Source organism: Lygodium microphyllum, chromosome 18, assembly GCF_053477565.2.
Source record: "Lygodium microphyllum isolate KBCC chromosome 18, Lygodium_microphyllum_v1.1.10, whole genome shotgun sequence".
NCBI lineage: Eukaryota > Viridiplantae > Streptophyta > Polypodiopsida > Schizaeales > Lygodiaceae > Lygodium > Lygodium microphyllum.
This window is the reverse complement of record NC_141152.1, coordinates 116,396,521-116,406,507: the sequence shown is the minus strand read 5'-3', so window position 1 is coordinate 116,406,507 and position 9,987 is coordinate 116,396,521.

The following is a 9,987-nucleotide window of genomic DNA, read 5'->3' as shown; positions in this document are numbered from 1 at the left end:
CATCACTTGAAGAGGAAGCTTGGGATTTTCTGAGAGCTGCAAATTGTCATTTATTGTGGTAATCCTGTTGGTACAAATGCTGCCAATGACCCAATAGAGTCAAATATACGTAAATATGATCAGGTTTTTTTTAGAGACTTCATCCCATCAGCTATGGCATTCTTACTTAATGGTGAACATGAAATAATGCGGAACTTCTTGCTTCACACTCTTCAATTGTGGTCATACAGATTTGACTTCATTCTCTTGCCTGATTTTCTATCCTGAAAGTTATCAAGGACTTCTGAAGTTGCGACATTGCTTTCGAAACCCTTCGACAATCCCAGCTCAGACTACCATTTATGCCACTCTCCTCCTCCTTTAGCATTCTAACTTTGATGCTGTCCTCTAACGCATGCGCACCCAAGGGCTGATTTTTATGTATTGTGTATATAGGACTTCATGCCAATCAGCAAACCCTTCTCACCTTAAAACGGCCTTTGGATAGAATGAAATCTTATTTTCCAACTACTCCACACTGCCTCGAGAGGATCTTTGGTTTGTTTCCAGTCTCAGGAAAGAGACAAGATTGAGCATGTGAATTTTAACCATAAGCAGCAGGTCATTCATTCTTATGATAAGACCACTGGAAGATCCGAGTACTCCCGTGGTTTTTTTTTATTTTGGGTCTAAATATATGGTAGTAGAAGAGTCTACCTATATCAAGACAGCTTCGTCAACACATGTAAATGGCAAATCTAGGAACCTAAAAACAGGAACATCACTTGAAGAGGAAGCTTGGGATTTTGTGAGAGCTACAAATTGTCATTTATTGTGGTAATCCTGTTGGTACAAATGCTGCCAATGACCCAATAGAGTCAAATATACGTAAATATGATCAGGTTTTTTTTAGAGACTTCATCCCATCAGCTATGGCATTCTTACTTAATGGTGAACATGAAATAATGCGGAACTTCTTGCTTCACACTCTTCAATTGTAGTCATGCAGATTTGACTTCATTCTCTTGCCTGATTTTCTATCCTGAAAGTTATCAAGGACTTCTGAAGTTGCGACATTGCTTTCGAAACCCTTCGACAATCCCAGCTCAGACTACCATTTATGCCACTCTCCTCCTCCTTTAGCATTCTAACTTTGATGCTGTCCTCTAACGCATGCGCACCCAAGGGCTGATTTTTATGTATTGTGTATATAGGACTTCATGCCAATCAGCAAACCCTTCTCACCTTAAAACGGCCTTTGGACAGAATGAAATCTTATTTTCCAACTACTCCACATTGCCTCGACAGGATCTTTGGTTTGTTTCCAGTCTCAGGAAAGAGACAAGATTGAGCATGTGAATTTTAACCATAAGCAGCAGGTCATTCATTCTTATGATAAGACCACTGGAAGATCCAAGTACTCCCGTGGTTTTTTTTTATTTTGGGTCTAAATATATGGTAGTAGAAGAGTCTACCTATATCAAGACCGCTTCTTCAACACATGTAAATGGCAAATCTAGGAACCTAAAAACAGGAACATCACTTGAAGAGGAAGCTTGGGATTTTCTGAGAGCTGCAAATTGTCATTTATTGTGGTAATCCTGTTGGTACAAATGCTGCCAATGACCCAATAGAGTCAAATATACGTAAATATGATCAGGTTTTTTTTAGAGACTTCATCCCATCAGCTATGGCATTCTTACTTAATGGTGAACATGAAATAATGCGGAACTTCTTGCTTCACACTCTTCAATTGTGGTCATACAGATTTGACTTCATTCTCTTGCCTGATTTTCTATCCTGAAAGTTATCAAGGACTTCTGAAGTTGCGACATTGCTTTCGAAACCCTTCGACAATCCCAGCTCAGACTACCATTTATGCCACTCTCCTCCTCCTTTAGCATTCTAACTTTGATGCTGTCCTCTAACGCATGCGCACCCAAGGGCTGATTTTTATGTATTGTGTATATAGGACTTCATGCCAATCAGCAAACCCTTCTCACCTTAAAACGGCCTTTGGACAGAATGAAATCTTATTTTCCAACTACTCCACACTGCCTCGAGAGGATCTTTGGTTTGTTTCCAGTCTCAGGAAAGAGACAAGATTGAGCATGTGAATTTTAACCATAAGCAGCAGGTCATTCATTCTTATGATAAGACCACTGGAAGATCCAAGTACTCCCGTGGTTTTTTTTTATTTTGGGTCTAAATCTATGGTAGTAGAAGAGTCTACCTATATCAAGACCGCTTCTTCAACACATGTAAATGGCAAATCTAGGAACCTAAAAACAGGAACATCACTTGAAGAGGAAGCTTGGGATTTTCTGAGAGCTGCAAATTGTCATTTATTGTGGTAATCCTGTTGGTACAAATGCTGCCAATGACCCAATAGAGTCAAATATACGTAAATATGATCAGGTTTTTTTTAGAGACTTCATCCCATCAGCTATGGCATTCTTACTTAATGGTGAACATGAAATAATGCGGAACTTCTTGCTTCACACTCTTCAATTGTGGTCATACAGATTTGACTTCATTCTCTTGCCTGATTTTCTATCCTGAAAGTTATCAAGGACTTCTGAAGTTGCGACATTGCTTTCGAAACCCTTCGACAATCCCAGCTCAGACTACCATTTATGCCACTCTCCTCCTCCTTTAGCATTCTAACTTTGATGCTGTCCTCTAACGCATGCGCACCCAAGGGCTGATTTTTATGTATTGTGTATATAGGACTTCATGCCAATCAGCAAACCCTTCTCACCTTAAAACGGCCTTTGGATAGAATGAAATCTTATTTTCCAACTACTCCACACTGCCTCGACAGGATCTTTGGTTTGTTTCCACTCTCAGGAAAGAGACAAGATTGAGCATGTGAATTTTAACCATAAGCAGCAGGTCATTCATTCTTATGATAAGACCACTGGAAGATCCGAGTACTCCCGTGGTTTTTTTTTATTTTGGGTCTAAATATATGGTAGTAGAAGAGTCTACCTATATCAAGACCGCTTCTTCAACACATGTAAATGGCAAATCTAGGAACCTAAAAACAGGAACATCACTTGAAGAGGAAGCTTGGGATTTTCTGAGAGCTGCAAATTGTCATTTATTGTGGTAATCCTGTTGGTACAAATGCTGCCAATGACCCAATAGAGTCAAATATACGTAAATATGATCAGGTTTTTTTTAGAGACTTCATCCCATCAGCTATGGCATTCTTACTTAATGGTGAACATGAAATAATGCGGAACTTCTTGCTTCACACTCTTCAATTGTGGTCATACAGATTTGACTTCATTCTCTTGCCTGATTTTCTATCCTGAAAGTTATCAAGGACTTCTGAAGTTGCGACATTGCTTTCGAAACCCTTCGACAATCCCAGCTCAGACTACCATTTATGCCACTCTCCTCCTCCTTTAGCATTCTAACTTTGATGCTGTCCTCTAACGCATGCGCACCCAAGGGCTGATTTTTATGTATTGTGTATATAGGACTTCATGCCAATCAGCAAACCCTTCTCACCTTAAAACGGCCTTTGGACAGAATGAAATCTTATTTTCCAACTACTCCACATTGCCTCGACAGGATCTTTGGTTTGTTTCCAGTCTCAGGAAAGAGACAAGATTGAGCATGTGAATTTTAACCATAAGCAGCAGGTCATTCATTCTTATGATAAGACCACTGGAAGATCCAAGTACTCCCGTGGTTTTTTTTTATTTTGGGTCTAAATATATGGTAGTAGAAGAGTCTACCTATATCAAGACCGCTTCTTCAACACATGTAAATGGCAAATCTAGGAACCTAAAAACAGGAACATCACTTGAAGAGGAAGCTTGGGATTTTCTGAGAGCTGCAAATTGTCATTTATTGTGGTAATCCTGTTGGTACAAATGCTGCCAATGACCCAATAGAGTCAAATATACGTAAATATGATCAGGTTTTTTTTAGAGACTTCATCCCATCAGCTATGGCATTCTTACTTAATGGTGAACATGAAATAATGCGGAACTTCTTGCTTCACACTCTTCAATTGTGGTCATACAGATTTGACTTCATTCTCTTGCCTGATTTTCTATCCTGAAAGTTATCAAGGACTTCTGAAGTTGCGACATTGCTTTCGAAACCCTTCGACAATCCCAGCTCAGACTACCATTTATGCCACTCTCCTCCTCCTTTAGCATTCTAACTTTGATGCTGTCCTCTAACGCATGCGCACCCAAGGGCTGATTTTTATGTATTGTGTATATAGGACTTCATGCCAATCAGCAAACCCTTCTCACCTTAAAACGGCCTTTGGACAGAATGAAATCTTATTTTCCAACTACTCCACACTGCCTCGAGAGGATCTTTGGTTTGTTTCCAGTCTCAGGAAAGAGACAAGATTGAGCATGTGAATTTTAACCATAAGCAGCAGGTCATTCATTCTTATGATAAGACCACTGGAAGATCCAAGTACTCCCGTGGTTTTTTTTTATTTTGGGTCTAAATCTATGGTAGTAGAAGAGTCTACCTATATCAAGACCGCTTCTTCAACACATGTAAATGGCAAATCTAGGAACCTAAAAACAGGAACATCACTTGAAGAGGAAGCTTGGGATTTTCTGAGAGCTGCAAATTGTCATTTATTGTGGTAATCCTGTTGGTACAAATGCTGCCAATGACCCAATAGAGTCAAATATACGTAAATATGATCAGGTTTTTTTTAGAGACTTCATCCCATCAGCTATGGCATTCTTACTTAATGGTGAACATGAAATAATGCGGAACTTCTTGCTTCACACTCTTCAATTGTGGTCATACAGATTTGACTTCATTCTCTTGCCTGATTTTCTATCCTGAAAGTTATCAAGGACTTCTGAAGTTGCGACATTGCTTTCGAAACCCTTCGACAATCCCAGCTCAGACTACCATTTATGCCACTCTCCTCCTCCTTTAGCATTCTAACTTTGATGCTGTCCTCTAACGCATGCGCACCCAAGGGCTGATTTTTATGTATTGTGTATATAGGACTTCATGCCAATCAGCAAACCCTTCTCACCTTAAAACGGCCTTTGGACAGAATGAAATCTTATTTTCCAACTACTCCACACTGCCTCGACAGGATCTTTGGTTTGTTTCCACTCTCAGGAAAGAGACAAGATTGAGCATGTGAATTTTAACCATAAGCAGCAGGTCATTCATTCTTATGATAAGACCACTGGAAGATCCGAGTACTCCCGTGGTTTTTTTTTATTTTGGGTCTAAATATATGGTAGTAGAAGAGTCTACCTATATCAAGACAGCTTCGTCAACACATGTAAATGGCAAATCTAGGAACCTAAAAACAGGAACATCACTTGAAGAGGAAGCTTGGGATTTTGTGAGAGCTACAAATTGTCATTTATTGTGGTAATCCTGTTGGTACAAATGCTGCCAATGACCCAATAGAGTCAAATATACGTAAATATGATCAGGTTTTTTTTAGAGACTTCATCCCATCAGCTATGGCATTCTTACTTAATGGTGAACATGAAATAATGCGGAACTTCTTGCTTCACACTCTTCAATTGTAGTCATGCAGATTTGACTTCATTCTCTTGCCTGATTTTCTATCCTGAAAGTTATCAAGGACTTCTGAAGTTGCGACATTGCTTTCGAAACCCTTCGACAATCCCAGCTCAGACTACCATTTATGCCACTCTCCTCCTCCTTTAGCATTCTAACTTTGATGCTGTCCTCTAACGCATGCGCACCCAAGGGCTGATTTTTATGTATTGTGTATATAGGACTTCATGCCAATCAGCAAACCCTTCTCACCTTAAAACGGCCTTTGGACAGAATGAAATCTTATTTTCCAACTACTCCACACTGCCTCGACAGGATCTTTGGTTTGTTTCCACTCTCAGGAAAGAGACAAGATTGAGCATGTGAATTTTAACCATAAGCAGCAGGTCATTCATTCTTATGATAAGACCACTGGAAGATCCAAGTACTCCCGTGGTGTTTTTTTATTTTGGGTCTAAATATATGGTAGTAGAAGAGTCTACCTATATCAAGACCGCTTCTTCAACACATGTAAATGGCAAATCTAGGAACCTAAAAACAGGAACATCACTTGAAGAGGAAGCTTGGGATTTTCTGAGAGCTGCAAATTGTCATTTATTGTGGTAATCCTGTTGGTACAAATGCTGCCAATGACCCAATAGAGTCAAATATACGTAAATATGATCAGGTTTTTTTTAGAGACTTCATCCCATCAGCTATGGCATTCTTACTTAATGGTGAACATGAAATAATGCGGAACTTCTTGCTTCACACTCTTCAATTGTGGTCATACAGATTTGACTTCATTCTCTTGCCTGATTTTCTATCCTGAAAGTTATCAAGGACTTCTGAAGTTGCGACATTGCTTTCGAAACCCTTCGACAATCCCAGCTCAGACTACCATTTATGCCACTCTCCTCCTCCTTTAGCATTCTAACTTTGATGCTGTCCTCTAACGCATGCGCACCCAAGGGCTGATTTTTATGTATTGTGTATATAGGACTTCATGCCAATCAGCAAACCCTTCTCACCTTAAAACGGCCTTTGGACAGAATGAAATCTTATTTTCCAACTACTCCACACTGCCTCGACAGGATCTTTGGTTTGTTTCCAGTCTCAGGAAAGAGACAAGATTGAGCATGTGAATTTTAACCATAAGCAGCAGGTCATTCATTCTTATGATAAGACCACTGGAAGATCCGAGTACTCCCGTGGTTTTTTTTTATTTTGGGTCTAAATATATGGTAGTAGAAGAGTCTACCTATATCAAGACAGCTTCGTCAACACATGTAAATGGCAAATCTAGGAACCTAAAAACAGGAACATCACTTGAAGAGGAAGCTTGGGATTTTCTGAGAGCTGCAAATTGTCATTTATTGTGGTAATCCTGTTGGTACAAATGCTGCCAATGACCCAATAGAGTCAAATATACGTAAATATGATCAGGTTTTTTTTAGAGACTTCATCCCATCAGCTATGGCATTCTTACTTAATGGTGAACATGAAATAATGCGGAACTTCTTGCTTCACACTCTTCAATTGTAGTCATGCAGATTTGACTTCATTCTCTTGCCTGATTTTCTATCCTGAAAGTTATCAAGGACTTCTGAAGTTGCGACATTGCTTTCGAAACCCTTCGACAATCCCAGCTCAGACTACCATTTATGCCACTCTCCTCCTCCTTTAGCATTCTAACTTTGATGCTGTCCTCTAACGCATGCGCACCCAAGGGCTGATTTTTATGTATTGTGTATATAGGACTTCATGCCAATCAGCAAACCCTTCTCACCTTAAAACGGCCTTTGGACAGAATGAAATCTTATTTTCCAACTACTCCACATTGCCTCGAGAGGATCTTTGGTTTGTTTCCACTCTCAGGAAAGAGACAAGATTGAGCATGTGAATTTTAACCATAAGCAGCAGGTCATTCATTCTTATGATAAGACCACTGGAAGATCCGAGTACTCCCGTGGTTTTTTTTTATTTTGGGTCTAAATATATGGTAGTAGAAGAGTCTACCTATATCAAGACCGCTTCTTCAACACATGTAAATGGCAAATCTAGGAACCTAAAAACAGGAACATCACTTGAAGAGGAAGCTTGGGATTTTCTGAGAGCTGCAAATTGTCATTTATTGTGGTAATCCTGTTGGTACAAATGCTGCCAATGACCCAATAGAGTCAAATATACGTAAATATGATCAGGTTTTTTTTAGAGACTTCATCCCATCAGCTATGGCATTCTTACTTAATGGTGAACATGAAATAATGCGGAACTTCTTGCTTCACACTCTTCAATTGTGGTCATACAGATTTGACTTCATTCTCTTGCCTGATTTTCTATCCTGAAAGTTATCAAGGACTTCTGAAGTTGCGACATTGCTTTCGAAACCCTTCGACAATCCCAGCTCAGACTACCATTTATGCCACTCTCCTCCTCCTTTAGCATTCTAACTTTGATGCTGTCCTCTAACGCATGCGCACCCAAGGGCTGATTTTTATGTATTGTGTATATAGGACTTCATGCCAATCAGCAAACCCTTCTCACCTTAAAACGGCCTTTGGACAGAATGAAATCTTATTTTCCAACTACTCCACATTGCCTCGACAAGATCTTTGGTTTGTTTCCAGTCTCAGGAAAGAGACAAGATTGAGCATGTGAATTTTAACCATAAGCAGCAGGTCATTCATTCTTATGATAAGACCACTGGAAGATCCAAGTACTCCCGTGGTTTTTTTTTATTTTGGGTCTAAATATATGGTAGTAGAAGAGTCTACCTATATCAAGACCGCTTCTTCAACACATGTAAATGGCAAATCTAGGAACCTAAAAACAGGAACATCACTTGAAGAGGAAGCTTGGGATTTTCTGAGAGCTGCAAATTGTCATTTATTGTGGTAATCCTGTTGGTACAAATGCTGCCAATGACCCAATAGAGTCAAATATACGTAAATATGATCAGGTTTTTTTTAGAGACTTCATCCCATCAGCTATGGCATTCTTACTTAATGGTGAACATGAAATAATGCGGAACTTCTTGCTTCACACTCTTCAATTGTGGTCATACAGATTTGACTTCATTCTCTTGCCTGATTTTCTATCCTGAAAGTTATCAAGGACTTCTGAAGTTGCGACATTGCTTTCGAAACCCTTCGACAATCCCAGCTCAGACTACCATTTATGCCACTCTCCTCCTCCTTTAGCATTCTAACTTTGATGCTGTCCTCTAACGCATGCGCACCCAAGGGCTGATTTTTATGTATTGTGTATATAGGACTTCATGCCAATCAGCAAACCCTTCTCACCTTAAAACGGCCTTTGGACAGAATGAAATCTTATTTTCCAACTACTCCACACTGCCTCGAGAGGATCTTTGGTTTGTTTCCAGTCTCAGGAAAGAGACAAGATTGAGCATGTGAATTTTAACCATAAGCAGCAGGTCATTCATTCTTATGATAAGACCACTGGAAGATCCAAGTACTCCCGTGGTTTTTTTTTATTTTGGGTCTAAATATATGGTAGTAGAAGAGTCTACCTATATCAAGACCGCTTCTTCAACACATGTAAATGGCAAATCTAGGAACCTAAAAACAGGAACATCACTTGAAGAGGAAGCTTGGGATTTTCTGAGAGCTGCAAATTGTCATTTATTGTGGTAATCCTGTTGGTACAAATGCTGCCAATGACCCAATAGAGTCAAATATACGTAAATATGATCAGGTTTTTTTTAGAGACTTCATCCCATCAGCTATGGCATTCTTACTTAATGGTGAACATGAAATAATGCGGAACTTCTTGCTTCACACTCTTCAATTGTGGTCATACAGATTTGACTTCATTCTCTTGCCTGATTTTCTATCCTGAAAGTTATCAAGGACTTCTGAAGTTGCGACATTGCTTTCGAAACCCTTCGACAATCCCAGCTCAGACTACCATTTATGCCACTCTCCTCCTCCTTTAGCATTCTAACTTTGATGCTGTCCTCTAACGCATGCGCACCCAAGGGCTGATTTTTATGTATTGTGTATATAGGACTTCATGCCAATCAGCAAACCCTTCTCACCTTAAAACGGCCTTTGGACAGAATGAAATCTTATTTTCCAACTACTCCACACTGCCTCGAGAGGATCTTTGGTTTGTTTCCAGTCTCAGGAAAGAGACAAGATTGAGCATGTGAATTTTAACCATAAGCAGCAGGTCATTCATTCTTATGATAAGACCACTGGAAGATCCAAGTACTCCCGTGGTTTTTTTTTATTTTGGGTCTAAATCTATGGTAGTAGAAGAGTCTACCTATATCAAGACCGCTTCTTCAACACATGTAAATGGCAAATCTAGGAACCTAAAAACAGGAACATCACTTGAAGAGGAAGCTTGGGATTTTCTGAGAGCTGCAAATTGTCATTTATTGTGGTAATCCTGTTGGTACAAATGCTGCCAATGACCCAATAGAGTCAAATATACGTAAATATGATCAGGTTTTTTTTA